Below are 18,843 nucleotides of genomic sequence, written 5' to 3' on the forward strand. Positions count from 1 at the left end.
CCTTTGACAATTGGTGAAAATAATGGACAAATGCATGGATGAGTGACATTGAGGAAATCTAATGAAAACAAAAACTCTCAGCATTTGGCTAGCTAGACAATAGAGAGCCAACACAGAAAAAAATTTCACGAAAAATTGTCCAATTAAAATGTTAATTGAGTTTAAAAAAATATTCAATTAAAATTGAATCAACAAATTTGTTAATTGAAACAAAAATCAATCACGAAAATTTATAGTGTCAATTAATTTTTTAATTGGATCAATTAATTTTTTAATTGACCTTCAATTAATTTTTTAATTGACCTTCAATTAATTTTTTAATTGATACTATCATTTCTGTGATTGAAGACATTTCAATTAAAAATTAATTGGATCAATTAATTTCGTGATTGAATCAGATTTTTTTTTTTTTTTTTGTGAATGATATAATTTTAAAAAGTTTAAGTTTTAAATTTTTCAGATGGGAAATTTGACCTTTTAAAATATTGAAATGTCAAATTTTCAATTTTTTTGTTTTAATTTGGAATTCGAAATTAAATTGTTCAAATTTTGAAAAGTCAACCGACGATATAAGCATGTCCGTCTGTCTGTTGTAATCACGCTACAGCCTTCAATAATGGCGCTATCGTTCTGAAATTTGGCACAGATTCGTCTTGTTTGCAGGCAGGTCAAGTTCGAAAATGGGCTATATCGGTCCAAGTTTTGATATAGTCCCCATATAAACCGACTTAACGATTTGGGGTCTTGGGCTTATAAAAACCGTAGTTTTTATACAATTTGCCTGTTATTGGAAATTTAGAGGTATTTTAGGACTATCAAAAAGTGTACCGAAAATGTTGCCTATCGGTCCATGTTTTGGTATAGCCCCCATATGGACCGATTTGGCTTCTTGGGCGTTTAGAAAGTGTATTTTCTATCCGATTTGTCTGAAATTGAAAATCTAGAGGTATTTTAAGACCACAAATTGGTTTGTCGAAAATGGGGGTATAGTTCCATGTTTTGGTATAGCCCCCATATAGACCGATCTCCCGATTTTATTTCTTGGGCTTCTAGAATCCGTAGTTTTTATCCAATTTGTCCGAAATTGGAAACCTAGAGGTATTCTAGGACCATAAAGAGTTGTGCCGAAAATGGGGTGTATCGGTCCATGTTTTGATATAGCCCCCATATAGACCGATCTGCCGATTTTACTTCTTGGGCTTCAAATGCGGGACCGCGCTTCATGATGAATAATGTTGTTAGGTATAAAATCTTATTCACATTCAGGAAAATGAGCCCCAAAACCCAAATGAAAAAGGCCCCCAACTGTGAGGCGACACTTCATAATGAATAATGTTGCTGTGTTAAGGGTTGTATTCACAGGATTTACATCTAATAATACCCAGGAAAAAGAGCACCAAAATCCAAATGAAACAATGTACCAAATGTAAGGCGACGCTTTATAATGAAAATGGGCCCCATGAAAATGGGCTCCGATAAAATGTAGCATGAAAATGATCCCAAAACGAAATTAGGGCTAATTTTCACTCTAAAAGACCGAGTGCAAATACACCCTAGGTGATTAAAAAAAATATGAAGATTAAAAAAAGTAAATATGTACTTTCAAAAAAAGTGAACTATATATTTCACTAAAGCCGATATAATTCTATTTTATTACGTTTTAAGAAGGTTTCCATGACTTTAATCATTTTTTGAGTACGTTAGTTAAATTAACTAAAACAGAGGAAAGAATTATACACAAATGAAGCATAAAGATTAACTAAATTCCTGACTGCAACAAAAGAGTTTTGAATTTCTTAAAAGTTGTAAATTTTACCAATAATGCGCTCATCTTGAACTTCGTATGGCACTAAAGACATTTTTGCAGTTTAGTTAAATTTTTCTAAAATTATTCTATTTTTTCTAAAATTAACTAAAATTTTCTTTCCTGGTGAGTTCACTGTTTTTTCAGTATAGTACTGAATTCGAAAAAACCTATTAATTTTTGTTACGTCAGTAAATTTTGTGTTTTATGGGATTATGCCGATTTTTTTCGGGTGATTAAACTAAAATTAATAAAATTTCAGTTTATTTAATTTTTAGTCTTTGGGAATTAAAGTAACCCCTTACAAAAGAATACCATTCACAAAACGAGCTATTATTATAAATCATTATTATTTGTTTCTTTATTGCGTCCGTCTTCTTATTAATTTAATACAATTTGTATTCTAGCCATTATCGCAGTTGTTGACATTTTGTATTCTCTAGAAATATTAACAATTAAAAATTCAAATATGTTTTTTTTAATAATTTTTTCATCTTTGTGTTTTTCTCCATCAAATTTAAAGAGGGCAGGGGGCAAAATATGACTTAATACAATTATCTTAATAAATTGACGACGACAAAACAGCAAGAGGAGGGAGGTGAAGTTATATACAAAGGAGAAAGACAACAACGAAAACAACAAGAGAGACAACAAGTTATAATTATGTTAACGACGAAGATATCATAAAAAAAACAGTGAGATGACAATGTTAATTAATTTTAATACAATTAACCATAAAAATGATATTACATCAATGTTTGTTCCCCAACTGACATATGTTGGAAAAGGGCAGACATGAGCATGTAAATTGCGGATTGTAGGCTAGACTATCAACTGACAGTTTTGAGGGTTAAGGGTGTTCATTGTGTCTAATAGAAATTAAAACAAGACAACAAATGATGGATGACTTCAATTATCTGTCAACTGTCTCTAAAGTTTAAAGAGTGTTAAATGAAATTACATGTTTGCGATTACAAGGCAATCTCTATGTATTGTAAGAAAAAATGTATTTATTGCTTTAATTAAGTGTCATCCGATCTTATTATTGTAATGTCCTAAAGGAAAACTTTATTTGGATCCAATAATTTTAGTCTTCCCTTAAAGATTTTGGTATTTGTTCCGACCAAAAATTTGTCTTGTATAAATTTTATATCTAAATAATATTTTGTCAAAATTTTATTTTTATAGAAAATTTTGCCAAACTTTTATTTTTATAGAAAATTTTGCCAAAATTTTGTTTTTTATAGATAATTTTGTCAAAATTTTATTCCTATAGATTATTTTGCCAAAATTGTATTTCTATAGAAAATTTTATCAAAATTTTATTTCTATTAAAAATTTTGTCTTAATTTTATTTCTATAGAAAATTTTGTAAAAATTTTATTTCTATAGAAAATTTTGTCTAAATTTTATTTCTATTAAAAATTTTGTCTTAATTTTATTTCTATAGAAAATTTTGTAAAAAATTTATTTCTGTAGAAATTGTTGTCAAAATTTTATTTCTATGGTAAATTTGGTCAAAATATTATTTCTATAGAAAACTTTTCAAAATTTTATTTCTATAGAAAATTTTGTCAAAATTTTATTTCTATAGAAAATTTTGTCAAAATTTTATTTCTATAGAAAATTTTGTCAAACATTTTTTCTATAGACAACTTTGTCAAAATTTTATTACTACAGAAAACTTTGTCAAAATTTTATTTATATCGAAAGTTTTATCAAAATTTTATTTCTATGGAAAATTTTGTCCAAATTTTATTTCCATGGAAAATTTTGTTAATTTTTTTCTAATTATACATAATATAAAGCGTTTGGACGTCAATTGCATGTTTAGTGAAAATTTTATTACTATAGAAAATATTGTCAAAATTTTATTACTATAGAAAATTTTGCCAAAAATTTTTTCTATAGAAAATTTTGTCTAACTTTTATTTCTGTAAAAAATTTTGTCAAAATTTTATTTCTATAGAAAATTTTATCAAAATTTTATTTCTATAGAAAATTTTGTTAAAATTTTATTTCTATAGAAAATTTTCTCAAAATTTTATTTCTATAGAAAATTTTGTTAAAATTTTATTTCTATAGAAAATTTTGTTAAAATTTTATTTATATAGAAAATTTTGTCAAAATTTTATTTCTATAGAAAATTTTGTCAAAATTTTATTTTTACAGAAAATACTGTCAAAATTTTATTTCTATAGAAAATCTTGTTTAAATTTTATTTCCATGGAAAATTATGTCAAAATTTTATTTCTGTAAAAAATTTTGTCATAATTTAATTTATATAGAAAATTTTGTTAAAATTTTATTTCTATAGAAAATTTTGTTCAAATTTGTTCTATTGAAAATTTTGTCAAAATTTTATATTTATAGAAAATTTTGTCAAAAAAATTTTTTTCTATAGAAAATGTCAACAGAAATAGAAAATTTTGTCAAAAATTTTTTCTATAGAAAATTTTGTCAAAATTTTTTTTTTCATTAGAAAATTTTGTCAAAATTTTTTTCTATAAAAAATGTTGTCTAACTTTTATTTCTGTAAAAATTTTTGTCAAAATTTTATTTCTATAGAAAATTTTGTCAAAATTGTATTTCTATAGAAAATTTTGTCAAAATATTATTTATATAGAAAATTTTGTCAAAATCTTATTTATGTAGAAAATTTTGTCAAATTTTTTTTATAGAAAATTTTGTCAAAATTTTTTTCTATAAAAAATTTTGTCTAACTTTTATTTCTGTATTTTATTTCTGTATTTCTGTATTTTATTTCTGTAAAAAATTTTGTCAAAATTTTATTTCTATAGAAAATTTTGTCAAAATTGTATTTCTATAGAAAATTTTGTCAAAATATTATTTATATAGAAAATTTTGTCAAAGTCTTATTTGTACAGAAAATTTTGTCAAAATTTTATTTCTACAGAAAATTTTATTTCTATAGAAAATTTTGTCAAAATTTTGTTTTTATAGAAAATTTTGTCAAAATTTTATTTGTACAGAAAATTTTGTCAAAATTTTATTTCTATAGAAAATTTTGTCAAAATTTTATTTCTATAGAAAATGTTGTCAAAATTTTATTACTATAGAAAATTTTGTCAAAATTGTATTACTATAGAAAACTTTGTCAAAATTCAAAAAAAAATTGTCAAAATTTCTATAGAAATTTTTTTCTAAATTTTATTTCTATGGAAAAATTGGTCAAAATTTTATTTCTATGCAAAATTTGGTCAAAATTTTATTTCTACAGAAAATTTTGTCGAAATTTTATTTCTATAGAAAATTTTGTAAAAATTTTATTTCTATAGAAAATTTTGTCAAAATTTTATTTCTATAGAAAATTTTGTCAAAATTTTATTTCTATAGAAAATTTTATCACAATTTTTTTTTCTATAGAAAATACTGTCAAAATTTTATTTCTATAGAAAATTTTGTCAAAATTGTATTTCTACAGAAAATTTTGTCAAAATTGTATTTCTATAGAAAATTTTGTCAAAATTTTATTTCTATAGACAATTTTGTCAAAATTTTATTACTATAGAAAATTTTGTCAAAATTTTATTACTATAGAAAATTTTGTCAAAATTTTATTACTATAGAAAATGTTGTCAAACTTTTATTTCTATAGAAAGTTTTGTCAAAATTTTATTTCTCTAGAATTTTTATGACAATTTTACTTGGAGTGGAATATTTAGGAAAATCTACCAAAGCATCAAGAATTCTACCAATCTACCAAACTGTAAAAAATTTTCCATTTTTGGTAGAATTGATGTTATTTCCGACATTTTTGCTTTTGAACAATAAAATTAAGAACAAAAATGAAAGAAATTTAGCAGTTTACTTTACGTTATTTTCATTCATACTGTAATGGACTGAATTATTTTTTTTCCAAAAGTTGACTTAAGATCCAAAAAGAATCTTGTCGTTGGAGGAGATAGTTTCTCCTTAAATTATTCATACATTTTGTCTTAAAAATAAATAGCCTAATTTCTTTAATCACGCCAAATTTTTCCAATTGAAATTTTTGAGTAGAAAATGTCAACTATGGGGGCGCTTAGCCCCTATAAGTTAGGTTAGGTTAGGTGGCAGCCCGATGTATATGACTCACTTAGACTATTCAGTCCATTGTGATACCACAGTGATGAATTTCTCTCTAATTAATCACTGAGTGCTGCCCGATTCTATGTTAAGCTCAATGACAAGCCGAGTTCGAACGGTGTTTCACATTGCAGTGAAATCGCATAGATAAGCTTTGAAACACTAAGAAATGATTATGGTGACATTACTGAGGTGGGATAATCCACCGCTGAAAAACTTTTTGATGGTTTATCAAAACTGGGTTTGAACGCACTACCCCATGTAGCGCCCATGAGAAATTTCTTAGCTCCGCCAATGGCGTATTTAGAAGTATTTCAAAAATAGAGATTTTCTTTACAATATCCATTTATTTCTTGGACATTTAATAACTAAATATATCCCTTATTTCCTCATAGTTTATCACCTCAAAATTTTTTTATTATTATTGAAGTATCAATACAACAATAGGCAATGACTAGTACACAATTTATTGAAAAAGTCCTAAGAATTTAACGTTACACCAAATAAAACGTGACAATTTCATGATATTTGATTGTCGTTTTTTTCCGCTTTCATTGAAAAAAACAGAGAAGTGAAAAATATGATAAATCAATCAACTCACCATTTATTCCAAGAAAACTCAAAGGGGACCAAGAGTAAAACTGCTACAGTCAATAGAAATTAATTAAGGTCTTGGCAAAAACATCTGTAATAAAAATCAGAGAAAAAAAACAGAATATTTCAAAATTAGAGAAAAGCAACAAAAGTGATATTAGAAAACAAACAAACAAATAAAAGATTAACCCATAAAAAAGAAAATAGTTTGATGGGTAAACATTTAGCCCCATCTTTCAGTCGTTCCAAGAGATATATAAGAAATCAATACAAGACGATTGCATTCAAGTATCTATCAATTGGCTCCCACAGAGATTAAAAATAAATCTTAATTCAAAATCTCCCCCCTAGATCACACTACTGGACAAGACAAATTTCGACATTCCAACAAATGTATACAATTTTATGAGAGATCTATCCCTTCATAGATAGCAATACTTTCATCGAAACTGGAAAAAGAGTTTAAGTGACAACAAAAAAAAAAAACAAAAGAAATATTTTCGTTTTTTTTCTATTTGATCTTCATTAGACTATGTCTGGTGGGTCATAATAATCGCAGTGATTGATTTATTGACAACTTGAAATAAAAGCCTCACCCCATCCCCACCACAATAAACAAGAAAAAGCCCTAGGATACATGATACAAGAGGCGGAATCTAATATTTCTATGGCGTGGCACTCAATTATAGTAAAAACACTTGGATGACATAGTTCCAAATGAGATTGCTATCTCACACACTTCATTCATGGTCCAAAAATTGTTTAAGATACAAATTGTGAATGACTTGATGTGCAGTGCAGTCTTCGGGGAGATCAAGTTTTCGTTTTCATTTAGAAATTGTAGTATTTTTTATTTATTTGTTTTTTTTTTTTTTTTCATGAAACCAGAATTATGAATAATGAGGTTTATATTCTATGGAAATAAATTTCAATTAACAAAATTGAATTTATGAAATTTTTATTTAAAAAATTTCGAAACAAAGGGAGACATTTAAAAGCGCTTCAAATGGGGTACAATGGCTTAACTCATTTAAAGACTGATTGTAGTGGATAAATTAAAAAATGTATGCCATTTATTGTAAGATAATTTATTTCAAAATAAATAAATTCAAATAATATAATTCTTTTCAGAATTCAATTTATTTCCATTTTTACAAATTATTTAAATTTTTACAAATTATTTAAATTTTTACAAATTATTTAAATTTTTGCAAAATTTTATCTCTATAGATTTTTTTCAAAATTTTATTTCTAAAGATTTTTGTTTTCAAAATTTTATTTCTATAGAATTTTAAATTCTATAGAAAATTTTTGCAAAATTTTATTTCTATAGAAAATTTTTGCAAAATTTTATTTCTATAGACAATTTTTGCAAAATTTTATTTCTATAGAAAATTCTGTCAAAATTTTATTTCTATAGAAAATTTTGTCAAAATTTTATTTCTATGGAAAATTTTGTCAAAAATTTACTTCATGATTTTTATTTCATAACCTCGGCTATAGGTCTATAAATTAAACTTGAAATTGTTGGTTTCTTGATTTTTATTTTCCGGCATTTCGGTTGACTTCGTCAGAACCGTTTTCAAGGATTTTCTCCGCTGTCTGTTTTTCTACTGGCAGCAGCAAGAAACCAAAAATTTCAAGTTTAATTTACAGACCTATAGCCGAGATTATGAAATAAAAATCCTAAAAATTAAATTAAAAGTTCAACAATATCAACCAGAAAATAAATATTTATTTAGAAAATTTTGTCAACATTTTATTTCTATAGAAAACTTTGGCAAAATTTTATTTCTATAGAAAATTTTGTCAACATTTCATTTACACAGAAAATTGCTGCAAAATTTCATTTCTATAGAACAAATTTGCAAAATTTTATTTGTATAGATTATTTTTCTTAAAATTTTATTTCTATAGAACTTTAAATTCTATAGAAAGTTTTGTCAACATTCTATTTCTATGAACAATTTTGTCAAGATTTTATTTCTATAAAAAATTTTGCCAACATTTTATTTGTATAGAAAATTTTGTCAAAATTTTATTTCTTATTATTGTTTTTGATCTCAGCTTAAAGCCATGCATTGACTAAACTACAAGTGTAACTTAACCAACAGAGGAAAAGTATGCTTGTCAAATTTATTTGGGCAAAGCCCTATAGACTGCAAGATGGTTGGATGTACAGCTGTTTCGGAATTACCCCATTCCTCATCAGCATCCTCTACTTGCAGCAAAACTATCAACCAATTATCAGAATAAATTCGGGTAATTCACTCAACCCAAAGTGAACTACACTTGAACCTCCCGATTGAAGAGAAGCCAACAATAACAAACAAAACGAAAAAAAAAATTTATTTCTATAGAAAATGTTGTCAAAATTTTTTTCTATTGAAAATTTTTGCAAAATTTCATTTCTATAGAACATTTTTGCAAAATTTTATTTCTATAGAAAATTCTTGCAAAATTTTATTTCTATTGGAAATTTTTGCACAATTTTATTTCTACGGAAAAATATTGCAAAATTTTATTTCTATGGAAAATTTTCTAAAAATTGTATTTCTATAGAAATTTTTTGTGAAAATTTTATTTCTATAGAAAATTCTGTCTATATTTTATTTCTACAGAAAATTTTGTGAAAGTTTTATTTCTATAAAAAGTTTTGTCAAAATTTTATTTTGTCAAAATTTTATTTCTATAGAAAATTCTTGCAAAATTTTATTTATATTGAAAATTTTTGCACAATTTTATTTCTACAGAAATTTATTGCAAAATTTTATTTCTATGGAAAATTTTCAAGAAATTTTATTTCTATAGAAAATTTTATCAATATTTTATTTCGATAGAATTTTTTGTCAAAATTTTATTTCTATAGAAAATTCTTGCAAAATTTTATTTCTATTGAAAATTTTTGCACAATTTTATTTCTACAGAAATTTATTGCCAAATTTTAGATCTATTGAAAATTTTCTAAAAATTGTATTTCTATAAAATTTTTTTTAAATTTTATTTCTATAGAAAATTTTGTGAAAATTTTATTTCTATAAAAAGTTTTGTCAAAATTTTATTTTGTCAAAATTTTATTTCTATAGAAAATTCTTGCAAAATTTTATTTATATTGAAAATTTTTGCACAATTTTATTTCTACAGAAATTTATTGCAAAATTTTATTTCTATGGAAAATTTTCAAGAAATTTTATTTCTATAGAAAATTTTATCAATATTTTATTTCGATAGAATTTTTTGTCAAAATTTTATTTCTATAGAAAATTCTTGCAAAATTTTATTTCTATTGAAAATTTTTGCACAATTTTATTTCTACAGAAATTTATTGCAAAATTTTAGATCTATTGAAAATTTTCTAAAAATTGTATTTCTATATTTTTTTTTTAAATTTTATTTCTATAGAAAATTTTGTTAAAATTTTATTTCTATAGCAAATTTTATTTCTATAAGAAATTTTGTCAAAATTGTATTTCTACAGAATTTTTTTTTTTTAATTTTATTTCTATCGAAAAATTTTGCAAAATTTTATTTATATTGAAAATTTTTGCACAATTTTATTTCTACAGAAATTTATTGCAAATTTTATTTCTTTCGAAAATTTTCTACAAATTGTATTTTTATAGACAATTGTATCAATATCTCATTTCGATAGAATATTTTGTAAAAATTTTATTTCTATAAAAAATGTTGTCAAAATTTTATTTGTATAGAAATTTTTACTTCTATAAGAAATTTTGTCAAAATTGTATTTCTATAGAATTTTTTAAAAAAATTTATTTCTATAGAAAATGTTTGCAAAATTTTATTTCTATTGAAAATTTTTGCAAAATTTTATTTAAATTGAAAACAATTGAATTGAAAAGCCACCGTGGTGCAATGGTTAGCATGCCCGTCTTGCATACACAAGGTCGTGGGTTCGATTCCTGCTTCGACCGAACACCAAAAAGTTTTTCAGCGGTGGATTATCCTACCTCAGTAATGCTGGTGACATTTCTGAGGGTTTCAAAGCTTCTCTAAGTGGTTTCACTGCAATGTGGAACGCCGTTCGGACTCGGCTATAAAAAGGAGGTCCCTTGTCATGGAGCTTAACATAGAATTGGGCAGCACTCAGTGATAAGAGAGAAGTTCACCAATGTGGTATCACAATGGACTGAATAGTCTAAGTGAGCTTGATACATCGGGCTGCCACCTAACCTAACCTAGAGCCAATGTTGTCATTTTATCATTTGTCAATTTTATTTCTATAGAAAATCTTGTCAAAATTTTATTCCTATAGAAAATTTTATGAAAACTTTATTTCTATAGAAAACTTTGTCGAAATTTTATTTCTATAGATATGAAATTTTGACAAAATTTCATATCTATTGAATGTTATTTCTATAGAAAATTTTGTTCCTATACAAAATTTTATAAAACATTTCATTTCTATAGAAAATTTTGTCAACCTTTTATTTCTATAGAAGATTTTGTCAAAAATTTATTTCTAGAGAATTTTTTTTTTCAAAATTTAATTTCTATAGAAAATTTTGTCAAAATGTTATTTCTATAGAAAATTGTATCTACATTTTATTTCTATAGAAGATTTTGTCAAAAATCTATTTCTATGGAAAAATTTCTCAAAAGTTTATTTATATAGAAAATTTTTGCAAAATTTGATTTCTATAGACAATTTTTGAAAATTTCTATTTCTATAGAAAGTTTTTGCAAAATTTTATTTCTTTATTGTTGTTTTGATTTCAGCCATGCGTGGACTAAACTACAAGAGTAGCTTAACAAACAGAAGAAAAATATAGTTATGGACTACAAGATAGTTGCATGGATGGTCATTGCGGAATTACCACATTCCTCATCAGCATCCTCTACTTGCAGCAAAATTATCAATTTAATTTAATATTTAACTTATTTTATTAAAGTCTTATCTAATTATAGTTTATTACAATTTATAATATTAAAATAAAACTTTTGTTGGACTAAGTTTTTTAATGCAAATTGAACCTGGCAGTATCGAAGATATAGGAAGCGCTAATTTATTCTGGAATCATAGTGTTATTAAAACGAGATTTTATCTTGACCAGCAATAAAATTATAATACTGTTTTATATGAATTTTAGATATTTTTTCAAAACTAGTTGCAATAGTCATTCAAAAAACAAAAAACTGTTATAGAGTAAAACCACTTGTTTATATTTCCTACAAATGCCAAGAAGTTAGTCATTTATAGCTGTTTTCTTAAGAAAATGTTTTCCAAACAATATCAGGCCATAAAAGTAGTATTGTTTGCTAAACATTTGCTTTTCTTTTGTATTCTTCTTTAAACATTCACAAAATATTTATCAACAAATATAGTTTATTTTTCAAAAGATATTCAAGTAGCTGTCTTTGAATCTCAAATTTAAAAATTAGGAATAAAATAACGAAACTTCTAGATGCAAAGGGGGTCATGAATTGTGACGAAAGGCGAACACAAAAAGTCCACCAATTACCAAGTAAATCTCAAGTAAACCAGAAAAAATGGGTTGTACCCAATTGTTTCCATCTTGCCCCAGCACCAGATATGTGAGACTCATAGATAGCAAAGGTATGTCTATGATAAATCTAGAAAAGATTATTTAATGGAATTTAAACAAAAGTAGCATGTATTTAAATGATCAGAATATCTTAAATATTCTGACATAAAATTTATTTTTAGATTGCATTTTAGAATTTGTTGTTGAATTGCGCAATAGATAAAAAGAAAGTAAGACAAATGTTAAGTTCATGAGGGCAATGCTTATCCTCCACAGATTTTCATTACAGCATATATTGCTAACTAAATTGTACTCCACTTTTTGAGTTGTTGTCATAAGAAAACTGTTATGGCCTACACATCAAACTCAACTTATTTTTAGTGTAAAAACATTATTATACCCTCCACATAGGATGGGGGTATATTAACTTTGTCATTCCGTTTGTAACACATCGAAATATTGCTCTAAGACCCCATAAAGTAGATACATATTCTGGGTCGTGGTGAAATTCTGAGTCGATCGAAGCATGTCCGTCCGTCCGTCTGTTGAAATCACGCTAACTTCCGAACGAAACAAGCTATCGACTTGAAACTTGGCACAAGTCGTTGTCATCGATGTAGGTCAGAAGGTATTGAAAATGGGCCATATCGGTCCACTTTTACGTATAGCCCCCATATAAAGAGACCCTCAGATTTGGCTTGTGGAGCCTCTAACAGAAGCATATTTCATCCGATCCGGCTGAAATTTGGTACATGGTGTTGGTATATGGTCTCTACCAACCATGCAAAAATTGGTCCACATCGGTCCATAATTATATATAGCCCCCATATAAACCGATCCCCAGATTTGGCTTGCGGAGCCTAAAAGAGAAGCAAATTTCATCTGATATGGCTGAAATTTGGTACATGGTGTTGCTATATATGGTCTCTAATAACCATGTAAAAATTGGTCCACATCGGTCCATAATTATATATAGTCCCCATAAAAACCGATCTCCAGATTTGGCTTGTGGAGCCTCTAACAGAAGCATATTTCATCCGATCCGGCTGAAATTTGGTACATGGTGTTGGTATATGGTCTCTACTAACCATGCAAAAATTGGTCCACATCGGTCCATAATTATATATAGCCCCCATATAAACCGATCCCCAGATTTGGCTTGCGGAGCCTAAAAGAGAAGCAAATTTCATCCGATATGGCTGAAATTTGGTACATGGTGTTGGTATATGGTCTCTACCAACCATGCAAAAATTGGTCCACATCGGTCCATAATTATATATAGCCCCCATATAAACCGATCCCCAGATTTGGCTTGCGGAGCCTAAAAGAGAAGCAAATTTCATCCGATATGGCTGAAATTTGGTACATGGTGTTGGTATATGGTCTCTAACAACCATGCAAAAATTGGTCCACATCGGTCCATAATTATATATAGACCCCTTATAAACCGATCTCCAGATTTGACTTGCGAAGCCTCTAACAGAAGCATATTTCATCCGATCCGGCTGAAATTTGGTACATGGTGTTGGTATATGGTCTCTACCAACCATGCAAAAATTGGTCGAAATCGGTCCATAATTATATATAGCCCCCATATAAACCGATCCCCAGATTTGGCTTGTGGAGCCTCAAAGAGAAGAAAATTTCATCCGATCCGGCTGAAATTTGGTACATGATGTTGGTATATGGTCTCTAACAACCATGCAAAAATTGGTCCATATCGGCCCATAATTATATATAGCCCCCATATAAACCGATCCCCAGATTTGGCTTGTGGAGCCTCTAAGAGAAGCATATTTCATCCGATCCGGCTGAAATTTGGTACATGGTGTTGGTATGTGGTCTCTAACAATCATGCAAAAATTGGTCCACATCGGACCATAATTATATATAGCCCCCATATAAACCGATCTCCAGATTTGGCTTGCGGAGCCTCAAAGAGAAGCAAATTTCATCCGATCCGGCTGAAATTCGGTACATGATGTTGGTATATGGTCTCTAACAACCATGCAAAAATTGGTCCACATCGGTCCATAATTATATATAGACCCCATATAAACCGATCTCCAGATTTGGCTTGCGAAGCCTCAAAGAGAAGCAAATTGCATCCGATCCGGCTGAAATTTGGTACATGTTGTTGGTATATGATCTCTAACAACCGTGCAAAAATTGGTCCACATCGGTTCATAATTATATATAGACCCCATATAAACCGATCTCCAGATTTGGCTTGCGAAGCCTCAAAGAGAAGCAAATTGCACCCAATCCGGTTGGAATTTGGAACATGGTGTTAGTATATAATTTTTAACAAGCGTGCCAGAATTGGTCAATATCGGTCCAAAATTGTATATAGCCCCCATATAAAACGTTCTCCAGATTTGACCTCCGATGCCTCTTGGAGGAGCAAAATTCATCCGATCCGGTTCAAATTAGGAACGTGGTGTTAGTATATGGTCGCTAACAACCATACCAAAATTGGTCCAATCACACAAAAATTGGTCCATATCGGTTCATAATCATGGTTGCCACTAGAGCCAAAAATAGTCTACTAAAATTTTATTTCTATAGAAAATTTTGTCAAAATTTTATTTCTATAGAAAATTTTGTTAAAATTTTATTCGGTTCATAATAAAATTTTCATCATTGTCAAAATTTTATTTCTATAGAAAATTTTGTTCAAATTTTATTCGGTTCATAATCATGGTTGCCACTTGAGCCAAAAATAATCTACCAAGATTTTATTTCTATAGAAAATTTTGTCAAAAGTTTATTTCTATAGAAAATTTTGTGAAAATTTTATTTCTATAGAAAATTTTGTTAACATTTTATTTCTGTAGAAAATTTTGTCAAAATTTTATGTCTACTTTGTCAAACTGAATTATATACGTATTGGATCGCTCTTTTTTGATTTAATATATATCGCGTATGGACTTACATACAATTTAGAAGATGGTGTTAGGAGGTTTTAAGATAACTTGCCATCGGTAAGCGTTATCGCAACTTAAGTAATTCGATTGTGGATGGCAGTGTTTAGAAGAAGTTTCTACGCAATCCATGATGGAGGGTACATAAGCTTCGGCCTGGCCGAACTTACGGCCGTATATACTTGTTTTATTTTAATATATTTTTTAATAAATAATAAATAAAAATAATTTTTTAAACAAAGTAAACTTAGTTTGTCTTGAACTTCATATGACTTTGAAGACAAACAAATTGTAACTCTAAAATTTTTCTTAGAAATAGGAAATTTTATTAAGCAACGAAATTTTCTATGTTCAATTTTTTTTTTTTGATAAACTTTAATAAATCATTAATTCATTTGTAACGAATCACCTCTTACAATATATTTCAGATAAATTTTCCAAAATATACCTATATTTTCTTTCATGGAGGGTTCAGTTTGTTTTTTGTGAGAATACTTGTTTTGTGTAATAACAATATGATGAAATATTACTATAGTATTTATACAATAATAAATTAAAAAATATATATGATATCATTTAAACAATGAGCTTTAAAAATATTTTATTCTCTGTTTTTATAAATTTCAAATAAATTTTAATAGCCAAACTCATCAAATAGAAATTATGAATTTGCAATTAAGGAATAAGTAAATACAAAATAAATAAACAATAAAGTAAATAATAAAATAAATAAATAAAAATAAATAAAAAAACTCTAACATTTGTCCTAGAAATACAACATTTTTATACCCTCCACCATAGGATGGGGATATATTAACTTTGTCATTCCGTTTGTAACACATCGAAATATTGCTCTAAGACCCCATACAGTATATATATTCTGGGTCGTGGTGAAATTCTGAGTCGATCTGAGCATGTCCGTCCGTCCGTCTGTTGAAACCACGCTAACTTCCGAACGAAACAAGCTATCGACTTGAAACTTGGCACAAGTAGTTGTTATCGATGTAGGTCGGATGGTATTGAAAATGGGCCATATCGGTCCACTTTTACGTATAGCCCCCATATAAAGGGACCCTCAGATTTGGCTTGTGGAGCCTCTAACAGAAGCATATTTCATCCGATCCGGCTGAAATTTGGTACATGGTGTTGGTATATGGTCTCTAACAACCGTGCAAAAATTGGTCCACATCGGTTCATAATTATATATAGCCCCCATATAAACCGATCCCCAGATTTGGCTTGCGGAGCCTCAAAGAGAAGCAAATTTCATCCGATCCGGCTGAAATTCGGTACATGATGTTGGTATATGGTCTCTAACAACCATGCAAAAATTGGTCCACATCGGTCCATAATAATATATAGCCCCCATATAAACCGATCTCCAGATTTGGCTTGCGGAGCCTCAAAGAGAAGCAAATTTCATCCGATCCGGCTGAAATTCGGTACATGATGTTGGTATATGGTCTCTAACAACCATGCAAAAATTGGTCCACATCGGTCCATAATAATATATAGCCCCCATATAAACCGATCTCCAGATTTGGCTTGCGGAGCCTCAAAGAGAAGCAAATTTCATCCGATCCGGCTGAAATTCGGTACATGATGTTGGTATATGGTCTCTAACAACCATGCAAAAATTGGTCCACATCGGTCCATAATTATATATAGACCCCATATAAACCGATCTCCAGATTTGGCTTGCGAAGCCTCAAAGAGAAGCAAATTGCATCCGATCCGGCTGAAATTTGGTACATGTTGTTGGTATATGGTCTCTAACAACCGTGCAAAAATTGGTCCACATCGGTCCATAATTATATATAGACCCCATATAAACCGATCTCCAGATTTGGCTTTCGAAGCCTCAAATAGAAGCAAATTGCATCGGATCCGGCTGAAATTTGGTACATGTTGTTGGTATATGGTCTCTAACAACCGTGCAAAAATTGGTCCACATCGGTCCATAATTATATATAGCCCCCATATAAACCGATCCCCAGATTTGGCTTGCGAAGTCTCCAAGAGAAGCAAATTTCATCCAATCCGGTTGTAATTTGGAACATGGTGTTAGTATATGATTTTTAACAAGCGTGCCAGAATTGGTCAATATCGGTCCATAATTGTATATAGCCCCCATATAAAACGTTCTCCAGATTTGACCTCCGGAGCCTCTGGGAGGAGCAAAATTCATCCGATCCGGTTCAAATTAGGAACGTGGTGTTAGTATATGGTCGCTAACAACCATACCAAAATTGGTCCAATCACACAAAAATTGGTCCATATCGGTTCATAATCATGGTTGCCACTAGAGCCAAAAATAGTCTACCAAAATTTTATTTCTATAGAAAATTTTGTCAAAATTTTATTTCTAGAGAAAATTTTGTTAAAATTTTATTCGGTTCATAATAAAATTTTCATAATTGTCAAAATTTTATTTCTATAGAAAATTTTGTTCAAATTTTATTCGGTTCATAATCATGGTTGCCACTTGAGCCAAAAATAATCTACCAAGATTTTATTTCTATAGAAAATTTTGTCAAAAGTTTATTTCTATAGAAAATTTTGTGAAAATTTTATTTCTATAGAAAATTTTGTTAACATTTTATTTCTGTAGAAAATTTTGTCAAAATTTTATGTCTACTTTGTCAAACTGAATTATATACGTATTGGATCGCTCTTTTTTGATTTAATATATACCACGTATGGACTTACATACAATTTAGAAGATGGTGTTAGGAGGTTTTAAGATAACTTGCCATCGGTAAGCGTTATCGCAACTTAAGTAATTCGATTGTGGATGGCAGTGTTTAGAAGAAGTTTCTACGCAATCCATGATGGAGGGTACATAAGCTTCGGCCTGGCCGAACTTACGGCCGTATATACTTGTTTTATTTTAATATATTTTTTAATAAATAATAAATAAAAATAATTTTTTAAACAAAGTAAACTTAGTTTGTCTTGAACTTCATATGACTTTGAAGACAAACAAATTGTAACTCTAACATTTTTCTTAGAAATAGGAAATTTTATTAAGCAACGAAATTTTCTATGTTCTTTTATTTTTTTTTTTTTTTGATAAACTTTAATAAATCATTAATTCATTTGTAACGAATCACCTCTTACAATATATTTCAGATAAATTTTCCAAAATATACCTATATTTTCTTTCAAAGAGGGTTCAGTTTGTTTTTTGTGAGAATACTTGTTTTGTGTAATAACAATATGATGAAATATTACTATAGTATTTATACAATAATAAATTAAAAAATATATATGATATCATTTAAACAATGAGCTTTAAAAATATTTTATTCTCTGTTTTTATAAATTTCAAATAAATTTTAATAGCCAAACTCATCAAATAGAAATTATGAATTTGCAATTAAGGAATAAGTAAATACAAAATAAATAAACAATAAAGTAAATAATAAAATAAATAAATAAAAAAAACTCTAACATTTGTCCTAGAAATACAACATTTTTATACCCTCCACCATAGGATGGGGATATATTAACTTTGTCATTCCGTTTGTAACACATCGAAATATTGCTCTAAGACCCCATACAGTATATATATTCTGGGTCGTGGTGAAATTCTGAGTCGATCTGAGCATGTCCGTCCGTCTGTTGAAACCACGCTAACTGCCGAACGAAACAAGCTATCGACTTGAAACTTGGCACAAGTAGTTGTTATTGATGTAGGTCGGATAGTATTGCAAATGGGCCATATCGGTCCACTTTTACGTATAGCCCCCATATAAACGGACCCCCAAATTTGGCTTGCAGACCCTCTAAGAGAAGCAAAATTCATCCGATCTCTGAAATTTGGTACATGGTGTTAGTATATGGTCTCTAACAATCATGCAAAAATTGGTCCGCATCTGTCTATAATTATATATAGCCTCCATATAAACCGATCCCCAGATTT

The 18,843-nt window shown here is 28.2% G+C and overlaps 1 protein-coding gene across 1 annotated transcript in view; it reads right to left on the reverse strand.

The window, feature by feature from the left end:
• The window catches only part of LOC142221015 (uncharacterized), a 294,520-nt gene that overhangs the window by 125,509 nt on the left and 150,168 nt on the right, over positions 1 to 18,843 (reverse strand). Inside the window, exon 4 of the mRNA XM_075290497.1 lies at positions 6,495 to 6,578. The gene's annotated coding sequence lies outside the window, so the exon portion shown is untranslated. The remainder of the gene's footprint in view (positions 1 to 6,494; positions 6,579 to 18,843) is intronic.

Source organism: Haematobia irritans, chromosome 1, assembly GCF_050003625.1.
Source record: "Haematobia irritans isolate KBUSLIRL chromosome 1, ASM5000362v1, whole genome shotgun sequence".
NCBI lineage: Eukaryota > Metazoa > Arthropoda > Insecta > Diptera > Muscidae > Haematobia > Haematobia irritans.